The following is a 14,593-nucleotide window of genomic DNA, read 5'->3' as shown; positions in this document are numbered from 1 at the left end:
GTCCATCAACTGAGGAATGGATATCCAAACTATGGTACATACACACAATGGAATACTATGAAACGCTACAGAATAATGTAGAATCTGAAAACACTGCATAACATGGATGAACTTGGAGGACATTATGCTGAGTGAAATAAGTCAATCACAAAAGGACAAATATTGTATTAATCAGTTATTGTAATAGTCAAGGAAACACTTATCTATGGAAGGTCATTTTCTTTGTTGGTTACCATGGGTAAGGGGAGAGAATACTGTTAGATAGAGATAAGTTTTGATTTGGGTGAAGAAAGGGCAATGTACCAAATGTGAGTCATCAATATAGTGGCATTGAGGAAGAGAAAGACAGAGAGAGGTACGTGGGAAGTACAGACAACAAAGATGAACCCTTTTGCACATATAGCACGGCGTGGTCAGTAAAGGCAAACACAGGTATATGGGTAGATAAATGGGTGGACAGGCTGAAATACTAGATATGTATATGAAGTGGAGAGTACACCCAAGAACATGTATAGGGTTGGCAGACAGTAGCCCAATAACCTTATGTGTATGATCTGAATTCCCAGGTGTATAATGGGGCTGACAGGGGCAAGGCTGTAGTCACTGCTTGGCCACAGCCAGCTACCCAGAGGGACTGAGTAGTTGAACCTGTGGGCTCAGGACCATAGTCACAGAGGACATGAAGCTGAATTGGCATAACATACTACACAAAGCATTGTTCAACCTTCTACTGTGGCGAGTAGTGACTGAGATCTTAAAAGCTTGCAAGCTGCCATCTAGATGCAACGATGGGTCTCTCCTCATCCAGAGCCAAAAAAATGAAGAAAACCAAAATTCACGGACACAATTAGTCCTAGTGACTGATACACCATCCGATCTGCAGCCTATACGACGATGAAATCAGAAGAAATAGATGGTGCTCGGCTACTACACTTGGAAGAGGATCTTTGTAGGAGATCCTGGATAGACAGGGGGAGCAATGTGGAACAAAACTCAAAATCATTTGGGAAAAAAAAAAAGCGGGGAACAGGTTTGCTGGCCCGATCAAGCCTGGTGGTACCACTGAAACTATGGCCCCTAGCTGCCCTTCAGGTCCAAGCCTGTGGCTTCCAGCCAAACAACAGACAGGAATTCTAGTTGAGCATTTACCTGAGGTAGATACACTCCTTGGAGAGAACAAGCAAGAGAGAAAGAAGGGCTGTTAAGGCACAGGGAGACAGCTCAGGGGGTAGGAATGCATGGAGGGATAAACACAGAGAAGAGGTAACTATCGGGAAGAAGTGGGAGGGGAGATATTGCATTGTGCTAAATTATGGTCAATGTCATGAGACAAAGTATATGTGATCTGCTGTACAGAATGTATATTTACTCTGTAACTTTTCACCCAAATCACAAAAAAAATATATATATATATATATATATATATATATATATTCCTTGAATCAAAAAAAAAAAGCCTTTGTGACAGAGAAATGCATGACCCAGAGGACAATTTATAGCATTAAACCCACAAATTTTTTTTAAAAGGAATCAAAATCAATACCTTAACCTAACATTTCCAACTAGTCCAAAAATAAGAATAAAAAATGCCTACAGTCAGGCAGAAACAATCCTATAATCACCTAAATAATGGACATAATAAAGATTTGAGGAGTAATAAATGAAACAAAAAAATAGAATTAACAAGACTAGAAGTTGGTTTTTTTTAGAAAGGATTAATAAAATTGACAAACCACTGACAAATTTAATAAGGGTAAAGATGTGAAGATGCAAATAACACAAATAAGAAATGAAATAGACAATGTCACTATAGAACCTACTGAAATAAAAAGGATAATGACAGAATACTATGAAGAACTGTACACTGAGAAATTTGAAAGCTGAGAAGACATGGACAAACTTCTAGAAACATAAACATACCACCTGCTCAAGCTAACACAATCTGAGGTAGAAATTTGAATAGATGCATCTCAAAGGAAGAAAGAGAACAAATTATAAAAACACTCCCAAACAAAAAAAGAGACGCAGCGCAGACAGCTTTATTGGTGAATTCTACCAAGCATGCAGAGAGGAGCTGACATCAATACTACTCAGGCTATTCCAGAACACAGAAAAGGCTGGACTACTACTACACTCATTCTATCAAGCAACTATAACTCTGATACCAAAACCAGGCAAAGACATCACTATTTAAAAAAACAAAACAAAACAAAAAACAGCCAATAGACTTCAACGACAAAACAAAAATATCCCAACCAAAACACCAAATCCACTGCCATCGGGTCTGACTCACAGCAACCCCTCCTTGGGTTTCTGAGGCAGTATCCCTACAGAAGTAGATTGCCAATCTTCCTTCCAAGGAAAGGCTGGTGGATTTGAACCGCAAGCCTTTTAGTTAGCAGTCAAATTTCTTAGGGACTACGCCATCAGAGCTCTTCTGTAGCACCTGGTATTCGCAGGCCATCTCCTATCCAAGTACTAACCAGGCCCGATCCTGCTTAGTTTCCAAGATCAGACAAGATCAGGCATGTTAAGGGTGGTATGGCTGTAGAAAAACAAGAATATAATACACCATAAACAAATGGGATTCATATCAGATATTCAAGCATGTTTCTACATTACAAAAACAATCAATATAATCCACCAAATAAATAAAACAAAGGAAAAGACCTTGCACATGATCATTTCAATCAGTGCAGAAAAGGTATTTGAAAAATCTAATAACGATTCTTGATAAAAATGCTCAGCAAAATAGGAATAGAAAGGAAATTTCTCAACGCAATTAAGGGCATATACACAAAACCAACCAAAACCAAACCAAACCTACTGCCGTTGAGTCTGATCTGACTCATAGCGACCCCTCCTTGGGTTTCTGAGGCAGTATTGCTATGGAAGTAGATTGCCCAACCTTCCTTCCAAGTAGTGGTTGTTGGGTTTGAACTGCCAGCCTTCTGATTAGCAGTCAAATGCCTTAGGCACTACACCACCAAAGATCCCCTTTGCACCATCACGGCTCCCTAACAAGGATGCCCTTTATAAATACTTCTATTCAATACTGAATTAGAAGTCCAAGCCAGACCAATAAAGCAAGAAAGGGAAATAAAAGGCATACAAATTAACAAAGAAGTAAAACTATCTCTATTTGGAGATGATAGGATCCGACTAAAGGCACTTGACTGCTAACCAGAAGGCTGATGGTTCAAACCCACCAGCCACTCCTCAGAAGGAAGATGGGGCAATGTACTTCCGTAGTGATACTGCCTCAGAAACCCAAGGAGGGGTCGCTATGAGTCGGGTCCGACTTGACAGCACATACCAACACAACAACAACAGCATCCAACACACAGAAAATCCAAAAGACTCAACAAGAAAACTACCTGGAAGGCTAAATAAACAAGAAAACTAAATAGAAGGCTTTAACAAAATGGCAAGGTACAGCATCAACATAAAAATAAGTAGGATTCCTCTACAGCAACAAAGAGAACTCTGAAAACAAAATTAAGAAAACAATACCATTTAAAATAAGACCCAAAATATGAAATAATTACAGATAAATCTAAACAGAGCTATAAAAGAGTTCTACAATGAAAACTACAAAACACTACAACAAGAGAGCAAAAGAGATCTACATAAATAGAAGAACAAACCATGCTCAGGGAAATGAAGACTTAGCATTATAAAAATAATAATAATACCCAAAGGTATCTACAGATATAATGTAATCCCAATTCAGATTAAATCATCATTTTTTAAAGGATGGAAAAAGTAATTACCATATTTATATTGAAAGAAAATACTCCACAGATAAGCAAAACACAACTAAAGAAGGACAAAGTAGGAGGCCTCACACTCCCTGATCTCAAAACAAACTCTACAATCACAGTAGTCAAAAAACCTGGTATATCAAAGAGCCTGGTATTGGTATAATCACTAATATAGAGGCCAAAGGAACAGAATTGAGAATCTATCAGTAAATCTACCCACCTACAGACAGTTGATCTTTGACCAAGGTTAGAATCCATTACATAGGGAAGAGATAATCTCCTTATCAAATGGTGCTGGCAAAATTGAACATCCACGTGCAGAAAAATGAAACAGTATCCACATCTCAGAAGCTCTGGTGGCATAGTGCCTAAGGCATTTGGCTGCTAACCAGAATGCTGGCGGTTCAATCCCATCAGCTACTCCTCTGAAGGAAGGTTGGGCAATCTACTTTCATAGTGATACTGCCTCAGAAACCCAAGGAGGGGTTGTTATGAGTCTGATCCAACTCAACAGCAGTATGTTTGGTTTGGTGTTTTGGTTATCCACATCTCACACCATATACAAAAACTAAATCAAGATGGATCAAATACCTAAATGTAACAATTAAAGCTATCAAAGAAAAAAATAGGGGCAAACTTATGGGATCTAATACATGGCACAAAAACACTATCGAGCACAATTAAAATAGCACAAACATGAGCAGACAAATTACATAACTGGGACCTCCTACAAATTAAACACCCATGTGCAACAAAAGATTCTTCTCAAAAGAATGAAAAGAGAACACATGGAGTGAGGAAAAAAAGTTGGCAATGATATATCAGACAAGTGACTAATATTTAAAATTTATGCAAAATGTCAATAGGTTAATGAAAAAAAAGACAATTAAATTGAAAAATGGGCAGAGGACATCAACAGACACTTCAATAAAGAAGAAATTCAGGCAGCTAATAAACACATGAAGACATATATGCACTCATTAGCCATTAAACCAAACAAACTCACTGCTGTCAAGTCGATTTGACTCATAGTGATCTGTCCTGGGTTTCTGAGGCGGTATCTCTATGGAAGTAGATTGCCCAATCTTCCTTCTGAGGAGTGGCTGGTGGGTTTGAACCACCAGCCTTCTGGTTAGCAGTCAAATGCTTTAGGCACTACACACCAGAGCTCCCATTAGAGAGATACAAATCAAAACCACAATAAGATATGATCTCACCCTAGCATTAACAGCAAAGTTCGGGGGAAAAAAAAAAAAAAAAAAACATAAAGGCAAGGGTGTGAAGGGATTGGAATTCTCATACACTACCAGTGGGACAGTAAAACGGTACAAGCACTGTGGAAAATGGTATGGAGCTCACTTAAGAAGTTGGAAATACAAAGAAATAGCATATAATCCAGCATTCCCACTACTAGGTATATAAACCAAGTATGTCCTAGAGAAAAAAGAGCTGTGACTTGATCAGATAAATGCACACTCACTTTCATCACGACATTATTCACAGTAGCAAAGAGATGGAAACAACCTAAGCTCTCATCAATGAATGAGTGGATAAACTACAGACATTGACCCAAAGGAATGCTACAGAATGTTAAAGAATAGGAATTAATTTGTAAAACACGTCTTGACGTAAATGAATCTGGAGGACGTTATGCAGAATGAAATTAGTCAACTGGAAAACAACAATTATTGAGTACTGGTAAGATGGCAGAATAGGCAGACAAGCTATACAGACCCTCTTCCATAAATAAAAGAGAAACCAATTGACAGAAATACAGAAGATAATCATGGAGCCGTGAGCTTTGAAAGACTATACAGAAGTGGATTGCTAACCAGTGGCGGTTCAAACCCACCAGCCACTCCTCGGAAGGAAGATGGGGCAATCTACTTGCATAGTGATACTGCCTCTGAAAACCAAGGAGGGGTCACTATGAGTCGGGTCCGACTTGACAGCACATAACAACAACATATAGAAGTGGATTAGGCACCAACTAGTGAAAAAACTTAAATGAAAACAGTGAATACAGAGATGGATGGAGCTACGAACTGTCAGCTACTCTGATAGCACCAACAACCTGAATATTTTCAAGTGGAGTAAGGACCTGAGAGTTGAACTGAAGAACAGCCCTGGTTGCCAAGGGCTGCAGGAATGACTACACTGATGGCCGATGACTAGGAAGGGAAATAGGATGGAGGGAGACAACCTAACCTGTGGAGTTTTGGCAGTCTAGATGGCACAGCCACTTTGATTGTTTACAAGAGGTGGCCATTTTGGGTATTAAAAGTGACCGAGGGCACAGTCATTTTTAATGTTTACAAACGAAGGCCATTGTGGATATTTAAAGTGTCCAAGGTCGCAGCCATTTTGAATGTTTACAAGCAATGGCCATTGTGGATATTTAAAGCGACAGTATTCTCATTCAGATTGCAGGGACTTTAGAATAGTGTCTGTTTCCAAAGACAGGAGGGACAAATAGTAGGCTGACAATGGCAAAGAAGACATGTGGTGAGTGCATAAGTGCTGTCAACTAGCAAAAAGAGGAGCACAGTACCCTGCTTAAGTAGATATAAAACACAAGGCAAACAAAAATTGTGGGCAAGTCATTCCAACAAATGATCACCGATTAAATATAAACACAAAAACTTCACAATGTCTCAGAGACAACAGAGCATCACAGTCCACACAAAGAAGCACGATAAAGCAAGTGAAACAAGGGACCAGGATAAAGACCCAGAACACATCCCTGAGGAAAAAGGAGAATTGGAACTCCCTGATAAGGAATTTAAAAGAATTATACTTAGGTACCTTCAATGGACTGAGAGACAGATCAAGGAAAATACTGACAAAATTGAAGAAAATACAGAGAAAACCCTAGGACAATTTTGAAAGACAATACAAGACCAAAATGACAAAATAAATAAAAAATTAGAAATGATACAAAATATACAGATAGAAATCTAGAAGACTAATACCAAATTTTCAGAAATAGATAACCCATTGAATGGGCAAAGGAATAGAATCAAATCAATGGGTGACAGAATTAGACTGAAAAAAAAAAAAAACCTCAATACTTCTTTGGAAAGGGAACAATCAGAAAAAAGATTAAAAAAAAAAAAAAATGAAGAAAGCCTAAGGTTCATGTGGGATAGCATCAAAAGGCATAACCTATGTGTAATCAGAATTAGAACAGGAAGAGACAAATAAAACCACAGAGAAAATTGTCAAAGATTTGTTGGAAGAGAATTTCCCTGGTATGAAGAAAGACGAGAATATATCCATTCAAGAAGTCCAATCATCCCCAAACAGGATAGACCCCAAAAGAAAATCACCAAGACATATCATCATCAAACTCTCCAAAAGAAAGAAAGAATCCTGAAAACAGAATGGGAAAATCGAAAGGCTACCTACAAGGGACAGTAAGGCTAAGTTCAGATTTCTCAGCAGAAACCACACAGGCAAGAAGACAATGGGATGGTATATATAAAACCCTGAAAGAAAAAAAATTTTCAACCAGGAATTATACTTCTAGCAAAACTGTCCCTCAAATATGATGGTGAAATTAGGACATTTCCAGATAACCAGAAATTAAGTGAATTTGTTAAAACTAGAACAACTTTACAAGAAATGCTAAAGGGAGTCCTTTGGACAGAGAACCAACAAAGCAAACAACAACTGACCATTTACACACATGATGACATAACCCAGAAACCAACCCAGTTGCAGAAGTATCCAAAATAAATAAGCCTATACAATTCTGAAGAGGGAACCAGAGACATCAATTGAGAAATGAGGACAACTGCAAATGAAAAAGAGGGGGAAAATGTGTAGTTACAGAACTTCTAAATGGTAGGAAAGTCAAGCAACTGCTAGAACACACTGCTCCAAACTTGGGAAGAAAACTATAGATCACAGGGTAACCTCCGAGCAAAATGATAAACCTTCACATCAAAATAAAAAAGAGGATCAGCACAAATATTTAGCAACACTAAAACAACAGAAAAGAAGGAAGTGATAATATGACTCATAAGCAAAACAAGCTCAGCACAGAAAATTATATGGAACAAAGAAATTAGGAACACCATGAAAAAGCACATAACAAAATGAAAGCAACAGATTCATACTTGTCGATAATTACACTACCAAGAGAGTAAAAAGAGAACCTACAAATTGAGAAAAAATATTCAGCAACAACATATCTGACAATTTATAAAAAAACTCCAACAACTCAACAACAAAGAAGATTAACAATTCGATTAAAAAAAAGGCAAAAGACATGAATAGATAATTCACCAAAAAGGATATTCAGGCAGCCAACAAATACATGAAGAAAAGAGACATTCTTCTGTGGATCAGGATTCTGTTGTGCTGCCTACAACTGTTTGTGAGCGAACAATCCACCACTCGGCCTGGAGATCTTGGATTTGTCACTCAGTTGGAGTCAAAAGCCAGTGTACTGCCTGCCAACCTTGAGCTCCTCAGCCCCTGCAGCTGCAAGAGTCAGGAAAGCCTCCAGCTTGACGTTTGATCTAAGAACTTTGGACTTGTCAGCTTCTATAAGTGTGTGATTCATTTTCCTAAGATAATTTTCTCTCTCCCTCTATATATATTAGCTTTACTGGTTTTGTTTCTCTAGAGAACCCAGTCTAACACAACATGGATGAACTCTGGAGGACACTATGCTGAGTGAAATAAGTCAATCATAGAAGGGCAAATATAGTATTAGTTCATTACTGTAAAAAGTCAAGGAAAGATTTATATACAAAGAGAAACTTTCTTTGTTGGTTACCAGGGATGGGATGGGAGGGGAGGGAACACTGGAAAAAAATAAAAAATAAAAAAAACCACTGACTCATGTCACTTTAGTTTTGTGTATTTCACTGTACATAAATTATGTTTCAATAAAATGTATTAATAAAAAAAAGAACAATTATTACGTTAGATCACTTCCATAAACAGTTAAGAAAAGTTTGACACACAGAAAAAAATCATTCTTTGAGGGTTACCAAAGGTTGGAATATTATATCAGACAATGTTTCACTGATATTCATAAGGTTTCACTGACCAATTATTTAAGAAGTGGATGGCTCCTTCCTTCTTCCAAGTCTAGTCAGGAAGCTCCACTGACGTGTCCACTGTGGGTGACCCTGCTGGTATTTGATATACCAGTGGCACAGCCTCCAGCCTCACAACAACATAGAAGCCACCACAGTATGACAAACTGACAGATTAGTGGTGGGAACGCTTCTTAATCATAACCAAACACTTGGAGGGAATGAGTCCCTGAGCATGAAGGCTCAGGATCAGAGTCCCGAGGGATACTAAGCTCAGCTTATGATTAGCCATCTAAGGTAACTATGGGTCTCCCCCCTCCAAAGCAAAGCAGAGTGAAGAAAATCAAAGATGCAAGGAAACAATTAATCCAAAGGACTAAAGGACCACATGAGCACCAGTCTCAGCAAACCAGAGACCAGAAAAACTAGATCGTGCCTGGCTAACACTGCTGACCACTCTGAAAGGGATCACAAGAGGAATTCCCATATGGAGTGGAAGAAAATGTGCAACAAAACTTAAACTTTAAAAAAAAATAGTCTTTCTGGTCCTGATGGAGACTGATGGAGCCCCCAAGACTATGGCCCTTAGATATGCTTCAAGTTAGAAATTGAACTTAACCTCCATGCTTCAACTATTAACCAAATGATTCACCTATAAGGTAAAAAGTAATACCAGGAGCATATTCACTGACTGAAACAATCAAGCATATGAGATCAGGACTATAGGATATTCCCAGGGATAGAGCTAGGAAAACAGGAAGAGAGGGGAAGGAAGGACAAAGAGAAGGGGTAGGAACAGGGATGAAGTGGGAAGAATGCTGTTATAGTGTGGGGATTGCAGTAAATGTCACAAAACAGAATGTGTATGGATTGTTGAATGGAAAACAAATTTTCTGTGTACATGTTCACTAAAATCACAATTTCCATATGTGTATATGTGTGTGTGTGTGTTTGTGTATAGTGGTAAAAATAAATATGTTCAAACATGCATATATGTTTTCTACACACACACACATAGTAGTGAACTACCACTCACTGATCAGTTCATCATATTATGGTGGCTTTTGTTGCTATGAGGCTGGAAGCTATGCTGCTGGTATTTCAAATACTAGTAGGGTCACCCATCATGGACAGATTTTAGCAGAGTTTCCAGATCAAGACAGACTAGGAAGAAGGAAGGAGCCATTCACTTCTGACAAACTGGCCAGTGAAAAAATTATGAATAACACTCTTATATATTACTGGAAAACTTTACGCATACTCCTGAAACACTGTCTGACACACAGCTGGAAGATGAGCACTGGTTGGTGGAAGACGGTCAAAATAAGACTAGGGAAGAGCGGCCCCCTCAAAGGAGAGCTGACCTTAATGCATGGATAGCATAAAGCTTTTGGGTCATCCACTGGCTGAAGGGGCACAACTCACAATGGGAAGAGACACCAGTAAACATTTCTTAATAATCAGAAAGGGGAATGCACGAAGTATGAATCTAAAAAAATGGGAAGTTGTCAAAAATGACATGGAATGCAAAAAGATAGATATTATTAGTAAGCTGAAATTGACTGGTATGGGTCATTTTGAATGAGACAATTATATGATCTACTATATCAGGAATGACAAATTAAAGAAGAATGGCACTGCATTTATCATCAAAAAGACTGTTTTAAGATCTATCCTGAAGTAGAGTACTGTCAGTGATAAAATCCATACACCTACAAAGAAGAACAGTGAATACTATTATTGAACTTTATGCACCAACAACTAAAATCAAAGATGAAGAAATTGAAGAATTTTACCACTTTTGCAATCTGAAATTGACCAAACATGCAATCAAGATCTATTACTGATTATTGGTGATTGGAATGTGAAAGCTGAAAATGGAGAAGAATCATCGGTAGTTGGTAAATATGGCCTTGGTGATATAAATAATACCAGAGATCACATTACAGAATTTTACAACAACAATGACTTGTTCATCGCAAATACCTTTTTTCATTAACGTAAACAGCCACTATACACATGAGCATAGTGAGACAGAATACACAGGGATCAGATTGACTACATGTGCAGAAGGAGGTGATGGAAAACCTCATTATCATCAGTCAAAACAAGGCCAGGAGCTGAGTATAGAACAATCATAAATTGCTCAAAAGCAAGTTCAAGTTGAAGCTGAAGAATATGAAAAGATGACCATGAGAGGTAAAATATGACTTTGATTAAATCCCACCTGAATTTAGAGACCATATGAAGAATAGATTTGATGCCTTGAACACCAGTAACCAAAAACCAGACGAATTGTGGGATAACTTCAAGAACATCATACATTATGAAATTAAACAGTCATTAAAAAGACAGGAATGGAAGAAAAGACCAAAAATGGATGTCAGAAGATACTCAGAAACTTGCTCTTGTGAGAATATTAGCTAAAGAGAATGGAAGAAATGATGAAATAAAAGCTGAACAAAAGATTTCAAAGGGCAGCTCAAGAAGACAAAGTAAAATACTATAATAAAATGTACAAAGACCTGGAGTTAGGAAACAAAAAGGGAAGAATACCAAGAACATTGGCATTTCTCAAGCTGAAAGAACTGAAGAAAAAAATCCAAGCCTTGAAATGCAATACTCAAGGTTTCTATGGAAAAAAATATTGAATGATGCAGAAAGCATCAAACAGGATGGAAGGAACACACAGAGTCACTACATCAAAAAGAACTGATGGATGTTCAACTATTTCAAGAGGAGCCATTTGATAAAAAACCAATAGTATTAAAATACTTCCAAGCTTCACTGAAGTAACTGGCAAAAATAAGGCTCCAGAAATTGACAGAATACCCATTGAGATGTTTCAACAAATGCAGTGCTGGAAGCACTTACACGTTTATGCCAAGAAATCTGGCTAACTGGTGAGAGGAGATTGATATTTGTGCCCATTCCAAAAAAGGTGATCAAAAAAGAATGTGAAAATTATTCAACAGTATCCTTAATATCATAGGCAAGTAAAATTTTGCTGAGGATAATTCAAAAACAGTTGCACCTAAAGAATAATGCAGAATCTGCAAAACACCACAAAATGTGGATGAACTTGGAGGACATTATGCTGAGGGAAGTAAGTCAATCACAGAAAGACAAATATTGCATTAGTCTGTTAATGTAAAAAGGCAAGGAAAAGTTTATATATGGAAGGAAATTTTCTTTGTTGGTTACCAGGGGTAAGAGGAGAGGGGTGGGAACACTGTTAGATACACAGAGACAAATATTGATTTGGGTGAAGAAAAAGGACAATGTACCAAATGTGAGTGATCAACATGGTGGCATTAAGAGGAAGAGGAAGACAAAGAGAGGTGCATAGGAGGTAAAGACCACAAAGATAAATCCTTTTGCACATATAGTACTGCATCATCAGTGATGACAAACATTGATATAACGGTGGATAAATGGCTGAACAAACTGAACATATTAGGTATGTCCATGTATGGGGGAGTGTGCCCATGACCATGTATAGGGTTGGCAGACAATGTTTCTACAAGTGTATTTGTATGTTCTGTAAGAATTCCCAGGTATATAGTAGAGCTGACAAGGGACGAGGTTGTAGTCACGTCTTAGCCATAGCCAGTTACCCAGAGGGAACGAGCAATTGGGCATGTGGGCTCGGGACCATAGTCACAGGAAACATCAAGCTCAACTGGCATAACATACTACACAAAAACATTGTTCCACATCCTACTTTGGCAAGTAGCAACTGGGATCTTAAAAGCTTCCATGCAGAAGATAGAGGATTAGGCAGACAAGAGACACAGATCCTCTTCAACAAAGAAAAGAAAAACCAGTTGACAGAGATACAGAAGATAATCCTGGAGGCTTGAGGTTTGAAAGGAATTATACAGAAGTGGATTAGGCACCAACTGGTGGAAAAACCTGAACAAAAACAGTGAGTACAGAGACGGTCAGAGCTGCGGACTGTCAGCTACTCTGACGGGTCCGACAGTCTGAATATGTCCAAGTGGTGTTGGGACTGGAGAATTGACTTAAAGGTCAGCCCTGGTCACCGAGGGCTGCAGGCATCCCTGGTGGCCTATGGCTAGGAAGGGAAACAGCAAGGAGGGAAACAACCTGAGCTGTTGACTTTCCACTGTCCAGAGGGCGCAGCCATTTTGATTGTTTACACGTGTCAGCCATTTTGAATATTTAAAGTGATAGAGGGTGCATTCATTTTTAAATGTTTACAAGCGGCTGCCATTTTGGATATATAAAGTGACTGAAGGTGCAGCCATTTTGAATGTTTACAAGTGGCAACCATTTTCGATTTTAAAGTGATAGCATTCTCATTCAGATTCCAGGAACTAAGAACAGGCTCTGTTTGACAAGGTCAGCAGGGACATATGAAAGGCTGACAACAGGAAAGGAGACAGGTGCTAACTGTATGTATAAGTGCTGTCAACTAGTGAATAGAGGAGCACAGAACAGTACCCTGCTTGAGGAGATAACGTACAAAGAAAACGAAAATCATGGGCAAGTCACTCCAACATACAATCACCAATTAAATATAAACACAAAATGCCACAATGCCTCGGAGACAACAGAGCATCACTGTCCACCCAAAGAAGCAAGATAAAGCAGGAGAAATAAGGGACCAAGATACAGACCCAAAACATATCCCTGAGGAAGACGCAGCACTGGAACTCTCTGATAAGGAATTCAAAAGAATTATATTTAGGTATCTTCAACGAATTGAGAGACAGATCAAGGAAAACACAGAGAAAACCCTAGAACAATTCTGAAAGACGATACAAGAAAAAATGTCAAAATAAATGAAAAATTAGAAATGATACAAAATCTACACACAGAAATCCGGAAGATTAATACTAAATTTTCAGAAATAGATAAGACATTGAATGGCCAAAGGAGCAGAACTGAATCAATGGAGGACAGAATTAGGGACATTGATGACAAATACCTGAACCCTTTTTTAGAAAAGGATCAATCAGAAAAAAAGGTCAAAACAAAATGAAGAAAGCCTAAGGTTCATGTGACATAGCATCAAAAGGAATAACCTACATGTAATTAGAATTCTAGAACAGGAAGAGACAAAACCACAAAGAAAAAAATACCAAAGATTTGTTGGAAGAGAATTTTCCTGGTATGATGAAAGATGAGAATATATCCATTCAGGACGTCCAACAAACCCCAAACAGGAGAGACTTCAAAAGAAAATCACCAAGACATATCATCATCAAACTCATCAAAACCAAAGACAAAGAAAGAATCATGACAGCAGCATGGGAAAAACGAAAAGTTACCTACAAAGGGCAACCAATAAGACTAAGCTCAGATTTCTCAACAGAAACCATGCAGGTGAGAAGACAATGGAATGGCATACATGAAAGCCTGAAAGAGAAAAACTTCCAATCAAGAATTATGTACCAAGCAAAACTGTCCCTCAAATATAATGGTGAAATGAGGACATTTGCAGACAAGCAGAAATTAGGGGAACTTGTTAAAATCAGACCAACCTTACAAGAGATGCTAAAGGGAGCCCTTTGGACAGAGAACCAACAACAGTCAACAACAACTGACCATTAAAATACATAATGATATATATAACCCAGAAACCAACCCAGCTATTGAAGTATCCAAAGTAAATAAGCCTACAAGATTGTAAACAGGGAACCAGAGACATCAATTGACAAATGAGGACAACTACAAACCAAAAAGAGGGAAAAAACTGTGTCATTACAGAACTTGTAGATGGTAGGGGAGTCAAGACAACTACAAGATAGA

The 14,593-nt window shown here is 38.2% G+C and overlaps 1 protein-coding gene and 1 pseudogene across 1 annotated transcript in view; both read right to left on the bottom strand.

Annotated features, from left to right (window-relative positions):
- The window catches only part of UGGT2 (UDP-glucose glycoprotein glucosyltransferase 2), a 601,530-nt gene that overhangs the window by 402,399 nt on the left and 184,538 nt on the right, over positions 1-14,593 (bottom strand). The window lies entirely within an intron of this gene.
- LOC122150304 lies at positions 2,435-2,553 on the bottom strand (annotated as a pseudogene).

Source organism: Orycteropus afer, unplaced genomic scaffold, assembly GCF_000298275.1.
Source record: "Orycteropus afer afer isolate SDZICR_OR568_19922 unplaced genomic scaffold, OryAfe1.0 scaffold00117, whole genome shotgun sequence".
Taxonomy (NCBI): Eukaryota; Metazoa; Chordata; class Mammalia; order Tubulidentata; family Orycteropodidae; genus Orycteropus; species Orycteropus afer.
The sequence above is the reverse complement of the archived record's forward strand: the minus strand, read 5'-3'. Positions and strand labels throughout refer to the sequence as shown.